General features: G+C 37.1%; 2 long non-coding RNA genes across 15 annotated transcripts in view; one reads left to right on the forward strand and one right to left on the reverse strand.

Moving 5' to 3' along the window:
- Positions 1 to 24,882, reverse strand: part of LOC149958602 (uncharacterized) — a 194,975-nt gene that overhangs the window by 81,553 nt on the left and 88,540 nt on the right. For 6 of the 12 annotated variants that reach the window (XR_016478534.1, XR_016478536.1, XR_016478535.1 and 3 more), the window contains one exon: positions 21,945 to 22,132. The exons of 2 other annotated variants lie outside the window; for them this stretch is intronic. This is a non-coding gene — a long non-coding RNA (uncharacterized LOC149958602). Of the gene's footprint in view, positions 1 to 21,944; positions 22,133 to 23,156; positions 24,601 to 24,882 lie in introns of those variants that run through there. 4 more of the 12 variants (XR_016478543.1, XR_016478542.1, XR_016478539.1 and 1 more) reach the window with 2 other exon arrangements.
- Positions 4,782 to 24,500, forward strand: LOC149958605 (uncharacterized). 3 transcript variants are annotated; one of them, XR_016478550.1, is made up of 4 exons: positions 4,782 to 5,139; positions 21,793 to 21,957; positions 22,036 to 22,153; positions 24,284 to 24,500. It is a non-coding gene; the product is annotated as an uncharacterized LOC149958605 (long non-coding RNA). The 3 variants fall into 3 exon arrangements; XR_016478549.1 differs by lacking the exon at positions 24,284 to 24,500 and adding an exon at positions 23,819 to 24,254 and having other exon boundaries at positions 4,794 to 5,139; positions 22,049 to 22,153; XR_016478548.1 differs by lacking the exon at positions 24,284 to 24,500 and adding an exon at positions 23,819 to 24,254 and having other exon boundaries at positions 4,796 to 5,139.

Here is a 24,882-nt window from a genome sequence, read left to right on the forward strand (position 1 = left end):
AGGACACATATCCTATTATAGGTTTTAACTACACGTTTTACTCAGAAGCATTTAATATCGGTTAATAAAAATTTACTGTTGCATTCTTATCAATATGCAATTGCAAATTAATTTAATTTTGAACTTATTTTGCCAAAATTCTTATTTCTAATTATCCGAATGTATTGGAGGGTTGAAATCGTATGTTAAGTTTAAAAGACTTAAGAAACCAGACACATACGTTTGTATTTAATAATTTTGATCAAATCAGGATCAAGTTTAATTTCGTAGCTATCGAATATTACACATCTACGATATTCGTGCCGAAATAAGTAAGATTAATTTTCCGTGCACTGAAGTGAACTAACTTGAATAATTGAAAAAGGCTTATATTATAACACGTCGTTTTGATATAAAATCTTGTCGGTGGCTGTTTGTGGATGCTGAAGAGCTCTTCTTCGACCTTTCTCTGGCCTTCCATGTCCTTTTTGTCTTGTTGAACGTTGCATTGGCAGTTCAAATGGACAAAATTCCCGTTTTTAGACTTATCCCCTGTAGTTATGAGGTTGTTAGTTTCGGCGCTGCCGTTCGCGTTGGTAGTTTAAGTCAGAATGGGACTCCGCTAAACATTGAATTCCCTTCAACAGCGCATGATAGAAATATAATTGGGCATTCATTCCATCGGTATTAGTTCCCTCTATCTAACCATGTCAGCTACTAATACATCGAAAGGGGTGTTCGCCCCTCAAATGCAAAGGCGCTGTATTAGCAAAAGTGACATAAGACCCAAAATGGTGTCAACTCTACCTTGGCGCCCGTTAAAATATTTACTGGGAGCTAGTCTCACAATAGACTTCATAACCTACTAGTTGGAATAGTACAAGCAACGACATATTTAGTCTATGGTTTGGCGCGAATTTCCCGCTTCGATTTACTTTCTATAGACAAACGCTCTAAAACGCTCCACTCACAAGGAGGTGTTTTTTGCCGATTTAGTTCAAAGTCGGCCGTAATGTGGACCTATATGAGGTATGAAATTTCCCAAAAGGAGACGTTGCACTACCCATTCGATTTGCCATGGCAACCGTAAAGGTTTTTGACCACTTACAACCAAAATAAGATTTTTCCCTTATTTTACCCAAAATTTTTTACAAATTGACCCTAAAAATGTTTCAATTTACCCAAACTTGATGAAATTTACCTAAATGTGGTCCAAATTACACATTTCGTGATTTTTAAAATTTTTCAAAATTTTCGTAAAACCGAGAAAATCCCATGCTTTTTTAAATGGAGATTTTATCGTTTTAAGTGATCAAAAACATTTTCGGTTGCTAAAGCAAAACGAATGGGTAGTGCAATGTTTCCTTTTGGGAAATTTCATATCTCATATAGGTCTACATTACGCCCGACTTTGAACAAAATCGGCAATCAACACCTCGGGTACTCTCCTTGTCAGCGGCGCTGCAGTGGAGAAAATTTAAAATTTTTATAATGTATTTTCAACCCCCTCTCCCACTCCCTCTTTTTACTTCGCGAAAGGTTTCATTAAACTTCATACGTTGTGTTACAAACCGCATTTTGAAACCGGAAGAAATATATATCATTTGTAAAAGAATTTGTTCAACTCTTAACGATTTTTAATTTCTATCACATATATAGGATCTTTTAGCAATAAGGCCACACCAACCTCGCCACATCTAAAAATTATTTCTTTCCCTGGAAAACGAATGGTTATGGGCTCTTTTTTTTTAATTTTAAGGCTTATTTACACGAATAAACATTTCTGCAAAACGTTGTTGGTGAACGGGAGTCCCGAAGCAAGTTACTTAAGTTGTAAATGGACAAATATTTTTACAACATGATGGACAAGTTTTGAAGAAAGCTTTTATTTTCTTAACTAGTATCGCGATAAATCTCGACTTTATTTGGTTAAGCGTGTGACCCGAAATGCAACGTCTTAAAACTACCAACAAAGCAGAGCAAAATCGTGGCTCGTGTAAGGTCAGGCAATTTGAATATGGGTCTATAGGTCCGGAAATTTAAATTCGCTTGCAAATAGGAAACCTTTGCGGACCAAATAAGGAAATTTAAGTCAGGAAAAATCTCCGCAGATGGTCAGGCAACCCTGTAATAGGTCTTAAGTCTGAATCGTCTGTTTAAGCAGGACCAATATCTTTGAAAGAATTATAGTCACCACGCTTACCCAATGTCGCCTGGCAAACATCTCTTCTGTCAAAGTGGAAATAGCCAGCGAGGCCAGTATCAAGCTGATTATAAGTAACTTAATGCTGGCTTTTCAACTATCCCGAATCTTTCACCTGTCAAAAAGATCTATTTCATTAAAAAAATTGGCATCGTCCTTTTCAAACTCATTTGGTCCATCAACGACCTTAGGCCTAAGGTGGTGCCTTGGGTATTAGCCTAGCCTAGCCAGTAGCCATTTAAAGCTCTAATAGCCCTTCTAGCAAGAACAGACAGAGCTAGTTAATAATTTGGTTGAAAATATACTACAGATTCCACCTTCCACAAATTCCTGTCGTAGCTCGTAAACGTTTTTATTTACACTACAGCGCCATCTCTAGATTGGTTTCAAAAACCACCATTTAGGAAATCAAATTAATAGTTCAGGAATGCATCTAGAGATCGGCAGTCCAATGGCAAAGCATAGTGAACGCCAATGGTTTTGGAATCAATATGTTGGATCTAGTGTTAACACTGAAAAGCCGTTAATTGTTTAAAAATAACTTTCTTTATATGTAACATTAAACATAGTAACACAAGCATGACACTGAACGATTTCAGTTAATGATAGTCGGTCGTAGAGTGATTGAGTAACCGGAAACTAGCTCCTATTTTCTCTCTTTGCTGCCGAAGTTACTGCCAAATTATTTTGATGGCTATAAATATGGGCAACAACACGCTCAAATCTCAAATTGGGAAATAACTAAAATAATCGTAAATTCCTTGGTCAGTCTTAAGAAACTTAATGATGTATATGGTCTTTGGCAAAAAAAACTATCATAAAAGCACTTAGCATTATACTAAGTGGAATAATTATATTTCTTATGTTACTTATGCTTTCTTTAATAACTAGTCCATTATGAATGGAAAAGACCACTTACTCTCGTTGCGTCCAACTGGAGGAACAGTTCATGGAACATTTCAACACATCTTTTTATAAAAGGTGAGATAAAATGTATTTAAATAGATTGCGGCATGTTGCTCTCGCTGGAAAAGCTTATTTTTTTACTATTACGTCACTTCCACTCAGGGATCTCATTAAATATTTAGAGTAATTGATGCACTTATAGAGCGCACTTATAGACTTCTGCTGCATAGATGAGCTCGTGGCTTAATTAAAAACTGTGTTTAGTTTAATTCGTTACTGAGTTTAAAAAGTACCGTCCCTTTCGATAGAATTCCCATTTGACCTAATATTTTTATTATCCCATCCCAATAGGTTAGGTTAGATTAGGTAATGTTAGGTTGGGTTGGGGTTGGTAGTTTATTGAAATTTAACTTCAGTCGAATGGGACCAAAAATAATTTAAATTAAAAATCGCACATTTGGGCTACTTTCGGTCGAATGGGACACAAAAGAAACGCATTCGTTTGAATGTTACCAAATTGTTTAAAATCCTCTCTAAATTAGGAACAGTTTTCGTAAAGTTAGTTTCAGTTGACACCATTGTCAAAGGTAAAGCGGCCCTTCGATATCTGGAAACCGACTGGCCGGCTAAAGAGGGTGAACTGTTCGGTGCGCTTCGTCGTTGTCTGTTCATAGAAATTGTTGCCCCTCTACATAATGACGATGGAGGTTCAGCTTAAAAGGGTCAATTTAAATAAAGTAGGCCTACTTAATTAGATAAGAAGGCGATTTCATCGCTTATGGTCGGTTTAACGAATATTATTTTTATTTCATTTTGACTCGGTTATTACATTCTTAATTGCGTAATCGCTCTAAGATGTATTCCTAATTATCCCAGTCCTCATCTTTTTCTTTTTCGTCACACACGCAATGCGAGCGTTCCAGACCGCCGTCAGGAGCACAATAACAACCTTCGCCACAATTTGGTTCGTCGCCACATTGCCTTGCATCAATGGTATTTTTGCATAAGTATAAATTCAAATTATGGTTGAAAGATAACTGATATCGTTATTGGAATTAAAGTAATGAACTGCAATTGTTGAAATGAACAACTTAGCGCCAAAACGTGAACCCCGCCATTTGAAACAAAACACGAAAAGCAATACTACTATCATTGTTATTAGTTTGTTAGTAAAAAATATTATTTAATAAACGTGTAGCTACGGCCAAACAAATTTCATCTCAAACGTAATATTGCCTAGATATTTCTAAAAATCAGTAATTATTTCGGTTGAAGCGAAGGCTATATAGAACTATTAAACACAGATTCGTATTCAGAGAGCTTTCCGATTGAAGGTTTTGTAACCAAGCACTTACCTACTACTGAAACCTAACCTTAGAATCTATGGTAATAGTATCCATGGTTAAAGATATTTTACAGTCACAACCATAAAATTAAAATATAATTGTTTTTGGTTAAATTTGCGAAATTTGTTTTAGAAAATTTAAACAAAGTATTTAGAATACGTGTATATGAGTGAAATATTTTTTATTTCTATATAGTGATGTTAATTTTCCGGAAAAATAAAATGCGGAAAATTTTCTGCAAATCGGAAAATAAAAAATTGAACACTTATTACTTTTTAAAGCATTTTAATGTTTTTAACTTTTAATTAATATAAAATGTCTAATATCAGTAAACATACTACAAAAAATAATACTGTTACATTGTTAATTATTTTAAACTAATCTAAAGGTTTAGTTTTACTTTTCAATTCCAAAAAATTCAGCGAAAAGGCCACTTCATTAATATTTGGAAACAATATACTTACTACACTAGTTATTTCTTTGACTATCAAAAGGGACGGTAGTCCCTATGCAAGGTCCGGTAGAGTAGAGCACTTGCTATATTATCTCGAGTCAGAATGAAGCCGATTTTACCCCTTGTATCTCAAAAACTATAGGTCGTATCAAAACAAGTGATGTATCGTTTTAAAGGTTACAGGCACGCGACAAACATATACGAATTCCAACGAACAGGGTTGAGGCGACGTTTCGTAGTAATGGGGCAAAGTAAGGCTTAATTTTTCTTCTTCCATCTTCTCCTCGCAGACCGCTCTACAGCAAAAACTACTGAACCAATTTAAATAAAATTTGGTATACAGTTTCAAATTAAGCTCCCATTGTGTCCTGCCAAAGGAGAAGTTCATATCTAGTATAGTTCTTGAGCTATGGTGACAAATGTACAGTTCAGCGAGTCGGTAACGAAACCATGGAGTAATAAACACATAAGAAGTACTAAACCGGAGCGACCAGCGATTTAAAAAAAATAATGCAAAAGGTTTGATGACTGATTCTAGGTGAAAAAGTGGCGCTGTGTTCGAAAAAATAGTCTTAAAGGTTAAAATGCCCGCTATGACGGATATACTTGGAAACTATGTATGCAACATATTTATAGGTGGATTGTAGGTAAAAATGGGCGCTGAGTTCGATAACAATAGTCTTGCGAGTGTCAGGGTGGGGGTTGTCCGCCATAGGGCTTGTCGATAAATAAGTCCAGTTTATGACGTTTATGGGAATATATTTACAGATCTTGTCCTAGGGAAATAGATTAAACATTCGAATGCTACTCATTATATAGGTTGCTTCTAAGTGAAAGAGGTGCAGTGAGTTCGAAGTGTCTCGCCAGTGTCAGGGTGGGCAGTGTGCCACCAGAGGGCGGTAAGCGATGCCAATGAGTAATAAACACAGTTCAAAACGTGTAAAGTTTAATAACAATCGTACAAGCTTATTTATTAACAATAAAAAATGAATTAAAGAGCAAAATGACGTCACGTTTTCAAAAAATTAAAGTAAACAATATCTAAACGTACACAATGTTGGCGAAAGAGGTAGGCAGTTCTCAATATTCCAAATAGGGGAAAGTTCACTTTCCAATTTTGTTTATAAATATTAATTCCGCTTTGTTACGTTTGGAGGTATTATAATAACTTCACTTCTATTGTTATAAACAAAAAGGCGTAAAATCCACCCAAAAACCATTCGGTTAAAAATTGCAAGGTCCTTTTAAACAAAAACGTCACGTCCTATATTACTTTAGGCCATAAAAGTAGTGAAATCAAATAACGGGCAAGACCTGTAATTATATTCCCATAAACGTCATAAACTGGACTTATGTATCGACAAGTGATGTGCTCTGAAGAAATAATGCTAGACCTTGCGCGTCCTAAGTGTTTTACTGAGTTAAAATCCTTTGTACAACCATAAAACATTTCAAAGAGAATGGCTAATATTAGAATCGCATTGTATCAAATATATTGTTTAGATCGAAATACATTATCTACTTTGTTTAAATTTACTCTTTTACCTTAAAACCATAATTAAATAAAGCAGACAAGTTGTCGACTGCAGTAATTACGTCACTGCAGTCAACAACTTGTCTGCTTTCAGTAATTGGCCAGTTTCAATAGTCGCACCGCCACCTATCGATAATGTTCAGAAATGTTCGAGTACCACTAGTACGGACAGTTTCAGTAATTTTATCGAGTGTTTTTATTTTGTCTCGGTTGGCCAAGGTGCTACTTTGAGCGAGACAAGAATTAAACCCGTGCGAACGTTTATTTCACTGCCAAGTTTTGTTGACTCTGATTATTGAAACTCGTTTACTATGCTTTTAAGGTAAAAGAGTAAATCTAAACAGAGTAGATAATATATTTCGATCTAAACAATATATGCACCTATAAATAAAATAAACAAGCCGGGCCACGCTTTTCGAGAACGAAAGAAAACTTTAAAGTCGGGAGGTTGAAATGGTCCCGTGATTAGGTAGTGCTGCCATCTACATCGTTTTTAGAAACTAATTCTTGATATTTATGCTTGCCTTTCGTCCGCTACGTTGTAAATTTTATGATTTGTTCACTCTTTATACATTCTTAAGAAAACGTTTTATCTTATATTGACCTTTTTCTTTAATTAACTTGGTAAATTATTTAACTGATATTGTATCATTAGAATCGTTACAGCTAAGCTTAGAAAACTTGTCTCTTCCAATATAAGCCATTCTCTTTGTACAAAGGATTTCAACACAGTAAAACACTTAGGACGCGCAAGGTCTAGCATATTACTTCAGAGCACATCACTTGTCGATACATAAGTCCAGTTTATGACGTTTATGGGAATATAATTACAGATCTTGCCCGTTATTTGATTTCACTACTTTTATGGCCTAAAGTAATACAGGACGTGACGTTTTTGTTTAAAGGACCTTGCAATTTTTAACCGAATGGTTTTTGGATGGATTTCTATTCACTTACTTTTAATTAATAATTTTGCTTCCCATATCTTAAGAAAAACGTTCCTGTTAAACTATTGGTATATGTTAAAATACTGTACTATCATTATCGGTTGAAATATTGAACAATCGCTATCGATTCAAATATTGAACCATCGCTATCGGTTGAAATATTGAAGTATCGCTTTCGGTTTAAATATTGAACTATCACTATCGGTTGAAACATTGAAATATCGCTTTCGGTTGAAATATTGAACTATCACTATCGGTTGAAATATTGAACTATCGCTATCGGTTAAAATACCGAACTATCGCTTTCGGTTAAAATACTGAACTATCACTTTTGGTTAAAATACTGAACTATCACAATCGGTTAAAATGTTGAACTATCGCTATCGGTTAAAATATTGAACTTTTGCTATCGGTTGAAATACTGAACTATCGCTATTGGTTGAAATATTGATATAATGCTACGGGTTGAAATACTGAACTATCGCTATCGGTTGAAAAATGGAACTTTCGCTATCGGTTAAAATACCGAACTATCACTATCGGTTGAAACATTGAAATATCGCTTTCGGTTGAAATATTGAACTATCACTATCGGTTGAAATATTGAACTATCGCTATCGGTTGAAATACTGAACTATCGCTATTGGTTGAAATATTGATATAATGCTACGGGTTGAAATACTGAACTATCGCTATCGGTTGAAAAATGGACCTATCGCTATCGGTTGAAAAATAGAACTATCGCTATCTGTTAAAATACCGAACTATCGCTTTTGGTTAAAATACTGAACTATCGCTTTTGGTTAAAATACTGAACTATCACAATCGGTTAAAATGTTGAACTATCGCTATCGGTGAAATATTGAACTATTGCTATACTTTAGAATATTGAACTATCGCTATCGGTTAAAATATTGAACTATTGCTATCGGTTAAGTGTTAGAAGATCGCCGAATCACCATGTACAAAGCGTTTATAAATTTACTTTTCGTCGGTAAGAATCCTTAATTTTCAGTTTAAAACGAAGTTTTAGTCTTTAGTCAATTTGTTGTTTGTTTCAAATTGGTCGAATTCGTCGCTTTTGGAAAACTTTGAGTGATTTTTCAAGAATCTCTAAAATCCCGTAACCCTAAAATTAAAAAGAATTTTAGAATCTTAGAATGCTTAGAATACAGTATGTTTGCTACTAACATAGTTAAGAGAGTACTATTTGACAAAATATACAACTTCACATATCAAAGATAATAACTTTACACGCGTCACTCGAGACGCTTAAAATAAGACCAATTTTCTAATATTGTACATATTTCAATCTTTGATTGTTTTGGATATAGACTCCTATACAATAAACGAGATATTTTAATTAAACCAAAAAATCCTCCAGAATCCAGTATAAAGATTTATCACCCGCCAACTAATCTTGATATTTTATTTAATTCTATATCTTTTTCTTCTAGAATCCACTATAATAACAAAGTATCTGTAAAGTAAAGATGATATTTTATTTTATTCTAAATAATTTTCATCTAGAATCCACTGTAATAACCTATTATATGTACAATAAACATGTCATTTTTTTAAATTCTAAATAATTTGCATCTAGAATCCACTATAATAACCTATTCCCTGTACAGGAAGCTTAATATTTTATTTAATTCTAAATAATTTGTATCTAGAATCCACTATAATAACATAGTATCTGCAAAGTAAAAGATGATATTTCATTTTATTCTAAATAATTTTCATCTAAAACATACTATATGTACAGTAAACATGACATTTTATTTAATTCTAAATAATTGGCATCTAGAATCTGCTATAATAGCAAAGTATCTGTAAAAGAAAGATGATATTTTATTTAATTCTAAATAATTGGCATCTAGAATCTGCTATAATAGCAAAGTATCTGTAAAAGAAAGATTATATTTTATTTTATTCTATATAATTTTCAAATAGAATCCACTATAATAACATAATATCTGTAACGTAAAGATGATAGTTTATTTTATTCGAAATAATTTTCTCTACAAATAACGCCATATCAAAATGTTATTGATATTTAAAGCTTTTTTTGGTTGGATTCAGTTACAGTAGAATTACTGTATTCTGTAATTAAAAGTAACTTGAATCATCAAGCTCCATTTATTTCAAAAAGGATATTAAACAACACACCAAGCTGGGTAACGCCAGATATAAAACATAATATACATCTGAGAAATGCGTACCTAAGAAAGAGCCGGAAGAATGCTGTTTTTAAAAATCAATATCAACGACTCAGAAACCAAGTAAATAATTTTGGTTTTCATGTCAGCAAAGTACTCCCAAAAATTCAAAATTGTCTACTAGGTAAAAATTTAATTATATTCTTTGTGGGCCGGTCTTTTTCGTAATTTCGGTGGTCGGAAGCCTTCAGCTTTCTGATAGTGTATAGTTCATTTTTCTCGGTTAATTTGTTGCTTATTTCTATTATAATTAATGTATTTGTTTTTCGTCGTATGATTAGGCCTTGGCCACTTTTCGTGTTTTATTAAATTTTATGGCGCATACGGTCACGCGAGTTAAACTTTCCACCTTATCGGCGTTTTAGATGTAACTAAATCTTCGGTTTCTTCTTCCCCGTGGTGCGACCGGGCACGTGTAGTTCTTTTTCGCGCTTCGGTCTTTTTCGACGAAACTAAACAATTTTGAAATGCCTTCGCAAACTATATTAACGGCCTGCTCCAATTGTGGAAAGTCATTCAAGAGCTTAAACGTGCATTTAGGGAAATCGAGCTGTGGTAAAATTCACGCCGCCAATGACGAAACTTCTTCGTCTTCTTTATCCATACCTGCGGACGAGTATGCTGACCCCGTCGGCCTCCTCTCCTATTTAAAATCTACCAGGCGCGTCATTCGTCGTATCCCCAAAGGGGCCCGGAACATTGCTTCTTTGGCTCTGTCCAGTGTCATAAACAAGGTAGTCCGTCATAATTCTTTGGAGTCCTGGCAGGACTTATTCCGTTTCGCGACGGCTTGCCTTCAAGTCCCCTTCGTTTCTGAGGGAAAGCCGGTTTCTCTCACTACCTCCGTCAAAGACAACATCAGGAAATTCCAGGAGGGTATGCCCCTTCCGTCCGAATCTCGTAGATCCACCAAACCACCAAAAGACAGTGCCAAGCATCAGAGCATCGGAAAAATTATTGAAGCTAAGATCGCCGACGGCGACATCACCGGGGCCGTGCGCGTCGTTTGCTCCGAGGACTCTTTCGCGCACAACGACGCTGCTACTTTAGAATTACTCAAAAGCAAACATCCCTCTGGTGACAATCACCGCATTTATTCTTACGAGCCTGAGGACCGGTCTACTCTCCCTCGTCTTAACGTTTTGGAATCCAATGTCCGCACCGCCGTGTTATCGTTCCCTTCTGGCTCGGCCGGCGGCTTGGACTGTTTGAGGCCCCAGCACCTCAAGGACTTGATTGGATCAGGCGCAGGTGCTGCTGGGGATTGTCTGGTCAAATCTCTCACCAACCTTTGTAACCATATGCTCGCGGGTCATGTTCCTTCCGCTATCTGCGCTGTTTTATATGGCGCTTCCCTGTGCGCCCTCAGGAAGAAAGACGGTGGCCTTCGGCCAATAGCCGTGGGAAGTACCATTCGTCGTCTTGTTGCGAAACTCGCTTGCTCGCACATTATGCCAACCCTTGAACCCCTTCTTCGTCCAACGCAGTTGGGTTTCGGCACACGCGGTGGGGCAGAAGCCGCAGCTCACGCTGCTCGCCTTTATGTCGCCCATCCCCATCAAGATCTCAAGGTCATGCTCAAAATAGATTTCCTTAATGCCTTTAACATGATCCGGCGCGACCGTCTCCTTGAATACGTTTACAAGGAACTTCCTGATCTGTACCTGTTCTTGCGACAATGCTACAAGGAGCCGTCTCATCTCGTCTATGGGGAATCCCTTATATCCTCTGAGCGCGGCGTTCAACAGGGGGACCCATTAGGCCCAGCTCTCTTCTGTCTCATTGTTCAAAAGGTGGCATCCCGGATGGTTTCAGAGCTCAATATTTGGTATTTGGACGATTCGTCGCTGGGCGACAAGCCTGAGGTTGTCCTTCAAGATCTACTCCTCTTGCAGGAACTCTCCGCAGACATCGGCTTAGAACTCAATCCAGCAAAGTGCGAGCTCCTCATTCTAAATCCGGGAGATTTCGATGACAGCTATTTGAAATCTATGTTCGACGTGGCAGCCCCTGGGATCAAAATTGTTGAAAGATCTAACTACGTCCTTCTGGGCGCACCTCTCTCAGACGAAGCTATATCTGACTGCCTAACTAGTAAAATCAAAGCTCTAAAGATCATGTCTGGGAACCTTGAACAAGTTTCTGCGCATCATGGCTTTTTCCTATTGAAAAATTCCTTGGCTATTCCGAAGCTCTCTTACCTTCTACGTAGCGGCCCGGTATGGCGTGACGAAGAGGGTCTTACCTCATTCGATGATACTCTACGTGGGGCGCTTCAAGATGTAACCAACACGCTAATGGACGAGGGTCCATGGGTACAATCATCACTTCCCGTGGCCAAGGGTGGTCTCGGAATCCGCCATGCCTCCAAACTGGCTCTTCCGGCTTTTCTATCGTCGGTTTCTAGCGTAGCTAGCCTGGTCGGCGATATTCTACCCGACTACATACCCGTTATAGTGTCTTGGTTAGCTATTAGAATATTATTTGGGTTTAAGCTTAGCTACAATAAAAGTAATTCTGATTATAAACTTTAGTCAATTTTAATAACGTCTTTTTAGTTCCGTGTTTTGATATCTCCCCTTGACCGTTCGTTCTTTATTCCCCGCGCGCCCTTATTCCCCCGCGCTCACGTGTCAATCTACATATTTTTCTTCTATAATTTTACATGTGTTATAATAGGCTAGACCGAAATATAAGCTTTTAAATAAACAGAGAATGTTACATTCCTCCCTTTGCGAAACGAAATAGAAAAACAAAACAGATGATTAAAGAAAAAATTTAAAATTTTGCGAAACTGTTTAGTTCATGGTTGTAACCGTTCTGGCCTTCTTATGGTTTTACGTGGACGAAGATTATGTGGTCGAACATTTGAAGGGAGGCTTTGAGCCCGTAACTGGTTGTGACATTCTCCCAAATTGGCTGGTTGTGCTGCTGGGGCTTTGACTATCTTCTCATGGTCATATGGGTTGTTATAAATATCTCGAGGAATTTCTATTTCTGAACCTTTTTCTTGACCCTTAGGAAATGGTTTTAACAGAGAGCAATTTCTCTTTAAACGCTTTCCCTCCTTGTTTTGAATGGAAATACTGGATCCGTTGACCTCGATTACTGTCCAGGGCTTAGGGTCGTACAGCGGATCAAATTTATTGCGTTGAATTAACTTCGGTAGTACATTATCACCAATTTTTATTGCGTGGGTAGATGAGTGGTGGTGTTCATCGGAATAGCTTTTCATTTGTTCCTTCTTGGTGATATCTCTTTCACGCGCTTCTTTGTCGTGAGGTGAGGAGTGTACAATAGTTGGAAGTTTTGTCTGAATAGATCGATTAAGGAAAAGAAGTGCTGGAGATTTTCCTGTTGTAGGGTGAGTTGTGGCTCTAAAATTCATTAAGTAGTTTGGAAGAACGTCGTGCCAGTTCATACGTTCTAGAAGGGCGGCACGAATGGTTTTCGCGAGCATTGGCATTTGTCGTTCTACCAGGCCATTCGCCTGTGGCCATCGTGGGGTAATTTTATGATGATTGAATCCATATTCAGTCGCGAATTGTTTGAATTCACCGCCATTAAAGGGTGGTCCATTGTCAGTTTTAACATTCGTTGGGACGCCAAACATCGCGAAAATGTTGCGTAGCGCTTTAATATTAGGAGCAGACGAAGTAGTCGGAATTACCGCAATTATTGGATAGCGACTGTATTCATCGGCCACGACTAATATGTATTATCCATTGGGTGTTGGGCCAAAATGGTCGATGGCAATGGAAATCCACGGGCATTCTGAAAGAATAGTCATCTGTATCGGCTGGTGTTGAAAATGCGGAACTGTGGCTTGGCAAGCAATGCATGATCCTATGCGAGATTGTACTTTTTCGTTAATGCCTGGGAACCAGAGTTTGTCACGAATTGTTTGTTTTGTTCTCACTATGCCAGGGTGACCTTCGTGAGCGATCGTAATCGCTTTTTCAATTAGAGATGTGGGTAGTATTATTCTGTCGCCCCGAAGGATTAGCCCGTTGTTTTCTGAAATTTCTCTGCGGATGTTCTTGTACGCATTCCAAGTTGATAAATCAGTTCCAGTGGCTTGATGAGTTTCCCAAATGCTTGAGTTTGAAATGGCGTCTTTGACTTTGATTAATAGCGAATCCCTATTAGTTTCAGTTACGACATCAGGAATTGATATTGCTCCAAATGGTGGAAAATTTAGCGCGTCCACGCTAGTCGTTGAAGATGTATTCACTGGATGCCTGGACAAATAGTCAGCGGGGTTACTCTTTCCTGGTTGGTAAGCAACGCGAAATTGGTAGTGTTGGAGTCTTAGTATCCAGCGTTGAATTCGATGTGAAGTAAGAGTGCGAGGGTTGTTGAATATAGCGACCAATGGATTGTGATCAGTTAGGATTGTAAACGATGAACCGTTAAGGTATAAGTCAAAATGTTCACAACCAAAAACAATACCCAACGCCTCGCGTTCTATTTGGGAGTAACGCTGCTCAGTTGTAGATAGAGCTTTACTGGCAAAAGCAATTACGTATTCTTGGCCATTACTATCATGTTGGGTGAGAATGGCTCCGACGCCAACCGGACTAGCATCGACTATCACCGTGGTGTGTTTTGATGGATCGTAAAATTTTAGAGATGAGCACCGCTTCATTGTTGCTTTTATGTCATCGAGAGCACGTTGGTGCGCGTATGTCCAAATAAATTCCGCGTCTTTTTTAAGCAGGCTACGTAAAGGATCAGTTAGGGTTGCAAAATTCGGTACAAACCGTGAACAGTAATTGGCCAGTCCTAGGAAACTGCGCATTTCCGATACGTTGCGAGGTGAGGGTAAAGATTGGATGGCTTCGATTTTCCTTGGATCAGGCTTTATGCCTTCGGCTCCAAAAATGTGACCAAAGAAAATTATTTCTGATTTTGCGAAGTCGCATTTGTCCCTGTTCAGAGTCAATCCAGAGTCCGACAAACTTGCCAATACTCGCTTCAGTTTGCGGTCATGATCCTCAGTATTAATTCCTCCAATGATTATATCGTCACTAGTGTTTATTGTGTTTGGAATTCCTCGAACTATTCCTTCGATTGCCTTTTGAAAAATTTCCGCGGCTGAATTTATGCCGAACGCCAATCTTGTGTAGCGATATGGACCCATATGCGTGGAAAATGTAGTTATTTCACGCGACTCTTCGTCCAATTCAAGTTGGTGATAGCCTTTTTTGAGGTCTAGTCTAGAAAAGACGGTCATGCCATTCATGGTGTATATGAGGTCGTCCATTTTTGGAGAAGTATGTTGCTCTCGCTTGATCGCGGTGTTTGGAATGCGCATGTCGACGCACGCTCTAATCTCAGGAATTGGGTTTGTTTCATCTTGACTGGACTCGTTGTCTCTTGGTGTGGTATAAAAATTCAATTTCTTGGGTACGATGACCAATGGAGACAGCCATGTTGTTGGTCCAAACGCTTTTTCAACTACGCCTAAGCGTACAAGTTCGTCAATCTCACGTTTGACTTGGTCACGAAGGTGAAATGGTATACGCTGGTGATAGATGGCGACTGGTGGTATAGTTAAATCAATATGGAGGTGAGCCTTAAAATTTTTCATTTTTCCAATTCCACTGAATAAGTGACTATATTCATTGATGATGGATTTCCAGTTGCTTTCTTTTGGGTTTATTAGTGATGGCGATAGTTGCGAAATGTTTGGTAGTAAATTTAAACTTTCAAGAGTTGAGACACCAACAATGTTGTAAGCTGATTTATCAGGGTGTAACACGTGAAAAGTTGCTAAGGACGACTTTATTTTGTACTTAATTTCTGATGAAAATTTCCCAAGAAGGGGAAGTGGATCCTTTGATGCAAAAGGGTATACTTTAAGGTCGGATGGTACGAGCGAGGGTTGAGGGTTCAGTGTTTGGTAAGTGGAGTAATCCATTATATTCACGCAGGCTCCAGTGTCGATGAGCGCTTCCATGGTTGTTCCTCCCACATCGAAAATTTGGATTAGTTTGTTTCTGTTAACAGACGGTAACGGAGGTATGAGAGGACTGCAGTGATAATCGGAATTCGAACACTGTGTAAGTGTACACAATTGAGTTGGAGGTGATGAATGTTCCAAGTTATCGTCAATGTGGTTGAAATCGTCTTCAACTATAGCGGCGGTAGTTTGTTGAACCATTTCAGTACGTTTCGTCTTGCAAAACGTTTCAAAATGACCATACCTTCCACACCAACTGCATTGTGCTTCCCTGGCTGGGCATCCAAATGGACCCCGTTGATGCGGAAAATTACCCCCGCAGTTGTAGCAATGTTTGTTAAATCGAGGCTGGCGAAACCGGTTAAATGGACCAGTCTGGGAAAGGATGTCCTGTCGGTGGTAATGTCTTTGAATTTGAGGAGCGTCGATTGTCTGTCGTTGGTTTTGGTTAAATTGACTTCGGCTTTGTTGGTTTTGATTGGGCTGTTGTTGGTTTTTTTGCGGCTGATGTTGGCTTTGTTGGTTTTGTTGCGGCTGATGTTGGCTTTGTTGGTTTTGTTGGCTAGTGGTTGGCTGATAGTGGCTGTGGTGAGTCGTAGCACCAGTATTTCGAATTGCAACAACGGATGTGTGGGATTTGCCAGAGGAAATGTCGTTTTCGATTTTGGACGCTTGGTTTTCGGCTTGCTCATATGATCGGGCTGTCGCTAAAAGTTCATCCAAAGTCATTGCTGGGTCACGAAGGGCGATTCTTCGAAGATGGCGTGATGTACATGTTTGAATAATATGGCGTAAAATTTCCGTATCAGGGTCGGCGAACCCGCAAGTCTTAGATAATGAACGCAAACGGGTCTGGTATTCATCAATAGATTCAAACTCACGTGGATTAGTGCCTCGAAATTTGAAGACCTCGTAGGTAGTGTTACGACGTGCCAAGAAATGGTCATTAAGTGATTGAACAGCAAGGTCATATTCATCAAGCGCCGCTGCGTTTGGGTTCTGTTGTTGTGGGGGTTGCGGCGGAACTGGCAAAGTGTCATATATGTCTTGCACCTCTTCACCGGCGTGCAGAAGGAGAAGAGATTTTTTTCTGGCAGGGGCGTTGATGTCGTACGCTACAAGGAAAGTGTTGAATCGCTTTAACCACTTTTCCCATCTGGAGGCAATATCGTCTCTATTTTCCTGGACAGAGAACGGCGGTAGCGTAATCGGTTGAAAAGCCATAGTCGACAAAGGCGGAGATCCTTTTTTAAAAACAGATTTGAAAATGGCACCGGTGAATGCACGAGAAGCGGCTTGATACACACGTGATGGAAAAAGAAAATCTTGACAAAGGCGTTAGGCTTTCGATGATGGAATTGTGACCGAAAAATATATTTACGTATCCAAATGCGAAAACCGCGGTGGGTTGCGAAGTATCTCCGTCGCCAATATAGTGTCTTGGTTAGCTATTAGAATATTATTTGGGTTTAAGCTTAGCTACAATAAAAGTAATTCTGATTATAAACTTTAGTCAATTTTAATAACGTCTTTTTAGTTCCGTGTTTTGATATCTCCCCTTGACCGTTCGTTCTTTATTCCCCGCGCGCCCTTATTCCCCCGCGCTCACGTGTCAATCTACATATTTTTCTTCTATAATTTTACATGTGTTATAATAGGCTAGACCGAAATATAAGCTTTTAAATAAACAGAGAATGTTACACCCGTCTCCGAAGATCCGGTATTTCGAGAAGCCTCACATCAATGGGAACTTCGCACGGAGGCGCCCCTACCGTCCCCGGACCATTGGAAACATCAGCACACGTGGGACGCCCCGATCATTGACAAATCTCTATCGCTTTTGTCAGAAGGCGCTTCCACCGATCGTGAAAAAGCCCGGCTTATATCGGTAATTACCAAAGAGTCTGGTGCATGGCTAAACGCCCTTCCATCGCCGTCCTTGGGCACCCATTTAGACGATGACTCTTTTCGTATTGCCATCGGCCTTCGGTTAGGCGCCCGCATCTGTGTTCCGCACTCTTGCAACTGCGGAATCATGGTTGATTCCTGGGGCACCCACGGACTGAGTTGCGAGAAAAGCTCCGGCCGGCTCTCCCGACACGGTGCCGTCAACGACATCCTGCGACGCGCCTTAGTATCTGCAGGTGTACCGTCTGTTCTCGAGCCACCTGGGTTGTCCCGCGATGACGGAAAACGCCCAGACGGAATGTCCCTTGTTCCATGGTCCGGCGGAAAATCGTTGGTGTGGGATTTCACCTGCACAGACCCTCTAGCGCCTTCGTATTTGTCCTCATCTTCATCAGCCCCTCTCTGGGCCGCTACCCAGGCTGAAAGGGAGAAGCGCGAAAAGTACTCGGGCCTAGAGAATCGTTTCGTGTTTAAGGCTGTGGCTATTGAGACTCTCGGGTCGTTCGGGCGCGAAGGTTTGTCCTTGGTCCATGCCATAGGCCGAAGGATTCGGGAAGTAACGGGAGAACCGCGTTCGCCAGAATATCTGCTGCAACGCATCGCGATCGCGGTCCAACGAGGGAATGCAGCTTCGGTGCTGAACACTTTTCCGCCAGGTTCTTCCTTAGAGGAATGCCTATTCTTCTTATAAATAGTTGTAAATATTTGTTCATAGTTGTATATTCTTATGTAAATAAAACAACAAACTAGATAGACCAAAAGTACAGTAAATAACCTAATTGAACAAGCTAAAAATTAATCGCTACAGTCAAGTTTTGAAGTTTCAAAGCTGGACAGTAGTAGCATGTGGAAATCTTTAAACCCCGACCTTTAACCCCCTGTGGAGAGAATATCGCATATTAGAATCGGTGGCAAAATAATTTCTGAAGTTCAAACATTGCAGTGGAATTGAATAAATATTCCAGTAACTTCAATATTACAGCCTTGAATACTATTAGTTACCTGCCGACTCAACTGTTTAAATTTCGGGACATTAAAGAGAGCGAATATCGCGATTTCATTTTCTTGATAGTATATTTAATGTGTTCATTCCACGATAATTTTTTTTAAATGATGTTACTCTATCGATATCGAGTTGTTTTAAAGTAAACAAATCAGGAAAAGAGATGTTTAAATTTGGGGACAGAACCATAAACTTGGTTTTCGTTTTATTCAGTTTTAAATTCTGATTTGAAAGTTTGGTTTTGAGATTTTTTATATCCAATTCCATATTATATATTAAGCCCGAAATACTGTCTGAGGCAGTCATTAGCGAACTGTCATCTGCATATTCGTGTGCTGTGCTATTTACCAGACAAGTATGAATATAGGATGTATATATATTAATTATTAGGGGCCCCAGTACACTTCCCTGGGGTACCCCGCTGTAAATAGGTAGTGGTGGTGATGTATAACCGTAAATAACAACAGATTGACTTCTGTGTGTGAGATACGATGTAAACCATTTATTTTCAGTATTCTTTGCGCCATAGCATTCGATAGGGTTTTTGATAGACAAGCCAAAACTGAAATTAACCTGAATTCGCTTAATTCTTGAGCGATATTGCTTTTGCCTTTTTCCATTCTGTGGGGAAAACACCGGATAAGAAAGATAGGTTTATGATATATGTTAATATTGGAGCTATGATGTGTGCTAAATCGTGAGTTAGGGCAGGATTTAGATTGTATATCCCAGTTGATTTTGTTGGAATGATTTCAGACAGAAACTGATGCTTCGTAACCAAGTTCTCGTTATCGTCCCGAAATTTAAACAGTTGAGTCAGCAGGTTACTAATAGTATTCAAGGCTGTAATATTGAAGTTACTGGAATATTTATTCAATTCCACTGCAATGTCTTGAAATTCAGAAATTATTTTGTCACCGATTCTAATATGCGATATTCTCTCTGGGTTTAAAGTTTTCCACATGCTACTACTGTCCAGCTTTGAACCTTCAATACTTGACTGTAGCGATTTCTTTTTAGCTTGTTCAATTAGGTTCTTTACTTTGTTTTTGAGTCGTTGATATTGATTTTTAACAGCGTTCTTCCGGTTCTTTCTTAGGTACGCATTTCTCAGATGCATATTATGTTTTATATCTGGCGTTAGCCAACTTGGTGTGTAGTTTGATATCCTTTTTGAAAAAAAATGGAGCTTGATGATTCAAGTTACTTTTAATTACAGAATACAGTAATTCTACTGTAACTGATTCCAACAAAAAAGCTTTAAATATCAAAAACATATTGATATGGCGTTATTTGTATAGAAAATTATTTCGAATAAAATAAAATATCATCTTTACTTTACAGATACTATGTTATTATGAAGTGTTAAAAAAGGGGGGCCGCAAATCTATATGCTTAGCTAAAATTATTAAAGAAAAAGATAAAACTTCGTTAAATTTGCATATATATTTACAATTAAAAAGGCCTAGGCCTAGTGTCTGACAAGTTTCGATCAGCTTTGCCGATCATCTTCATGTTATTATAGTGGATTCTAGATGTAAATTATTTAGGATAAAATAAAATATCATCTTTCCTTTACAGATACTTTGATATTATAGCAGATTCTAGATGCCAATTATTTAGAATTAAATAAAATGTCATGTTTACTGTACATATAGTATGTTATAGATGAAAATTATATAGAATAAAATGAAATATCATCTTTTACTTTGCAGATACTATGTTATTATAGTGGATTCTAGATACAAATTATTTAGAATTAAATAAAATGTCATGTTTACTGTACATATAGTATGTTATAGATAAAAATGATTTAGAATAAAATGAAATATCATATTTTACTTTGCAGATACTATGTTATTATAGTGGATTCTAGATACACATTATTTAGAATTAAATAAAATATTAAGCTTCCTGTACAGGGAATAGGTTATTATAGTGGATTCTAGATGCAAATTATTTAGAATTAAATAAAATGACATGTTTATTGTACATATAATAGGTTATTACAGTGGATTCAAGATGAAAATTATTTAGAATTAAATAAAATATCATATTTACTTGACAGATACTTTTCTATTATAGTGGCTTCCAGATTCATACCATTAAAATTAAATAAAATATCATCTTTACTTTACACATACTTTGCTATTATAGTTGATTCTAGATGAAAATTGTTTAGAATTAAATAAAACATCATGTTTACTGTACATATAATAGGTTATTACAGTGGATTCTAGATGAAAATTATTTTGATTAATATAAAATATCATATTTACTTTACAGATACTTTGTTATTATAGCTGAACGAGATCGTTATAGAGAATTTTAATAGCTTCGCCATCAGTAAAATTTCAACGCTGGGACAAATAAATTCAATTCTTGTAATTGTCCATAGAAATTTTTAGTGGTGAATACGTCTCTTCAATGCATATGTCTTTTGAAAACGCGAATCACTTAATTATACCTTTCAGAAAAGAAGATTAATAATCAATGTAGACTAAATGCAATAAACGCTTTGTACGAGAAAGAGAGATTGGTGAGAAATCGCGTATCTTTTTAAACTTAAATCTGCAAAGAGCCATCACATTACACTTTCAAGCTACAAACGATCAGTAAAATGTGATATCCATTCATTCATTCCATTTAATTTACAGGAAATATGGTATAGATTCATTTAATTTACAGGAAATATAGTATAGATTCATTTAATTTGAAGGAAATATAGGATAGATTCCATTAAAATTACATGAAATATAGGATATATTAATTAAATTTACAGGAAATATATGATCGATAGCGTTAAATTTACAGGAAATATAGGATAGATTTCATTAAATTTACAGGAAATATAAGATATATTACATTAAATTTACAGGAAATATAAGATGTATTCCATTAAATTTAAAGGAAAAGTAGGATAGATTACATTAAATTTACAATAAATATAAGATAGATTCCATTAAATTTACAATAAATATAAGATAGATTCCATTAAATTTAATGGATGACGTCATGGAAAAGCTACCAATTCGAGTGTTCCCCCAATTTTGCCAGAAGACAAAATCTCTGTAGAAAATAGTTTCTGGGTGAAACTGCTAAATACGAACTGAAAATGGCTTTTTGTTATACCATTCTATCTTGAGCCTTGGTTTAGTTGTACGATATCATTATAGAGCAATTTAATAGCTTCGCCATCAGTAAACTTTCGACGATGGGACAAATAAATTAAAAGCTTGTAATTATTCATAGAAATTTTTAGTGGTGACGTCTCTTCAATACATATGGCATTTGAAAAAGCGAATCACTTAATTATACCTTTCAGAAAAGAAGATTATCGTTGAAGACCAAATTCAATTAACATTTTGTACGAGCAAGATAGATTGGTGACCCTTTGCGAATCTTTATCAACTGTATTCTGCAGACAGCCATCACATTTACACTTTCAAGCCACAAACGATCAGCGAAGTGTTCTTATTAACGAAAGGCAGTACGTTTATTTTTTAAAAGATATATTAAACAATGAAATAATAAATACAAATATTCTCAATATCACGTTCTTGAACAGAAAATTGTTAAAGAAACAATGAAATCTTCAGTTGTGGCTATTGCTTTGATTTTATTGACCATCTTCCACACGATGGTGCAGGCATCAGATGATTCCACTAACCAAGAAAATTCGGATGGTAAGTATATTTAACAATTGGTCAATTTTTTTGGTTGAAAAGATAAACCGATTATCTCTAAAACAGGCGGGCAATAAACTAGCCGATAACGATTGTTCAGTATTTTAGTCGAAAGTGATTGTTCAATATTTAACCGATAGCGATTGTTCAGTATTTTAGTCGAAAGTGATTGTTCAGTATTTAACCGATAGCGATTGTTCAGTATTTTAGTCGAAAGTGATTGTTCAGTATTTAACCGATAGCGATTGTTCAGTATTTTAGTCGAAAGTGATTGTTCAGTATTTAACCGATAGCGATTGTTCAGTATTTTAGTCGAAAGTGATTGTTCAGTATTTAACCGATAGCGATTGTTCAGTATTTTAGTCGAAAGTGATTGTTCAATATTTAACCGATAGCGATTGTTCAGTATTTAACCGATAGCGATTGTTCAGTATTTTAGTCGAAAGTGATTGTTCAATATTTAACCGATAGCGATTGTTCAGTATTTTAGTCGAAAGTGATTGTTCAGTATTTAACCGATAGCGATTGTTCAGTATTTAACCGATAGCGATTGTTCAGTATTTAACCGATAGCGATTGTTCAGTATTTTAGTCGAAAGTGATTGTTCAGTATTTAACCGATAGCGATGGTTCAGTATTTTAGTCGAAAGTGATTGTTCAGTATTTAACCGATAGCGATTGTTCAGTATTTTAGTCGAAAGTGATTGTTCAGTATTTAACCGATAGCGATTGTTCAGTATTTAACCGATAGCGATTGTTCAGTATTTTAGTCGAAAGTGATTGTTCAGTATTTAACCGATAGCGATTGTTCAGTATTTAACCGATAGCGATTGTTCAGTATTTTAGTCGAAAGTGATTGTTCAGTATTTAACCTATAGCGATTGTTCAGTATTTAACCGATAGCGATTGTTCAGTATTTTAGTCGAAAGTGATTGTTCAGTATTTAACCGATAGCGATTGTTCAGTATTTCAACCGATAGCGATTGTTCAATATTTCAACCGATAGCGATAGTTCAGTATTTCAACCGAAACCGATAGTTCAATATTTAAACCGATAGCGATAGTTCAGTATTTCAACCGATAGTGATAGATCAGTATTTCAACCGATAGCGATAGTTCAGTATTTCAACCGGTAGCGATAGTTTAATATTTAAACCGATAGCGATATTTCTAAAAAGTTGCCTCGCGCGTAGTCACTAGCGTTCACCGTAGTCATCATGGTAACCAACGACCAATAGTTTAATGCAGCAACCGATCGAAGTCCATTTTTCGGAGGTCAGGTTTCAGTAGTGGGTAAGCGCTTCATTACAAAACCTTCAATCGGAAAGCTCTCTGAACACGAAACTAGGGAACGGAGTTTAATATTACCTTCGCTTTCGCCGAAATAATTACTGAATTTTAGAAATATCTAGGCAGTATTACGTTTGAGATGATATTTGTTTGGCCGTAGCTACACGTAAATTAAATAATATTGTTTACTAACAAACTAATTACAATGATAGTAGTATTGCTTTTCGTGTTTTGTTTAAAATGGCGGGGTTCACGTTTTGGCGCTAAATTGTTCATTTTAATAGTAGCAGTTCATTACTTTAATTCGAATAACGCTATCAGTTATTTTTCAACCATAATTTGAATTTATCTCAATGACAAAACACCATTGATGCAGAGAAATGTGGCGGCAAACTGATTTGTGGCGAACCTTGTATTTGTGTTCCTGACAACAGTCTGGTCGGCTCGTATTGCATGTGTCCTGACGATTCGGGCGAACATGAGGAGTTCGATAATTAGGAATATATCTCACAGCGAATACGCAATTAAGAATGTAATGACCAAGTTGAAATGAAATAAAAATAATATTATTTAAACCGACCATAAGCGATGAAATCACCTTTTTTATCTAACTTAGTACTTTATTTAAATTAAAGGGTGTCAAACGAATCTTAATTTATGAAAACTGTTCCTTATTTTAAACGCTTTGGTCCCATTCGAACGAATGCGTTTCTTTTGTGTCCCATTTGACGCTGGGACAAATAAATTAAAATCTGGTAATTGTTGGAATTTCACGTGGTGAATACGTCTCTTCAATACACATGGCTTTTGAAATCGCGAATCACTTAATTATACCTTTCAGAAAAGAAGATTATCGTTGAAGACCAAATTCAATTAACATTTTGTACGAGCAAGATAGATTGGTGACACTTTGCGAATCTTTATAAACTGAAGTCTGCAGACAGCCTTCACATTTAAACTTTCAAGTTAAAAAAGATCAATGAAATTTTCTTATCAACGAAAGCCAGGAATGTGTATTTTTTAAAAGAGATAATAAACAACGAAATAATAAATACAAATATTCTCGTTCTTGAAAAAAACATGAAATCTTCAGTGGTTGCTATTGCTTTGATTTTTTTACCATCTACCACACGATGGTGCAGGCATCAGATGATTCAACTAAACAAGAAAATTCGGATTGTAAGTATATTTAATAATTGCTCAATTTTTGGTTGAAAAGATAAACCGATTATCTCTAAAACAGTCGGGCGATAAACTAACCGAGAGCGATAGTTCGGTATTTTAACCGATAGTGATAGTTCAATATTTTAACCGATAGCAATAGTTCAATATTTTAACCGATAGCAATAGTTCAATATTTTAACCGATGGCGATTGTTCAGTATTTCAACCCGTAGCAGTAGATCAATATTTCAACCGATAGCGATAGTTCAGTATTTCA

This window comes from Leiobunum rupestre, chromosome 2 (assembly GCF_980474605.1).
Source record: "Leiobunum rupestre chromosome 2, qqLeiRupe1.1.hap1, whole genome shotgun sequence".
NCBI lineage: Eukaryota > Metazoa > Arthropoda > Arachnida > Opiliones > Sclerosomatidae > Leiobunum > Leiobunum rupestre.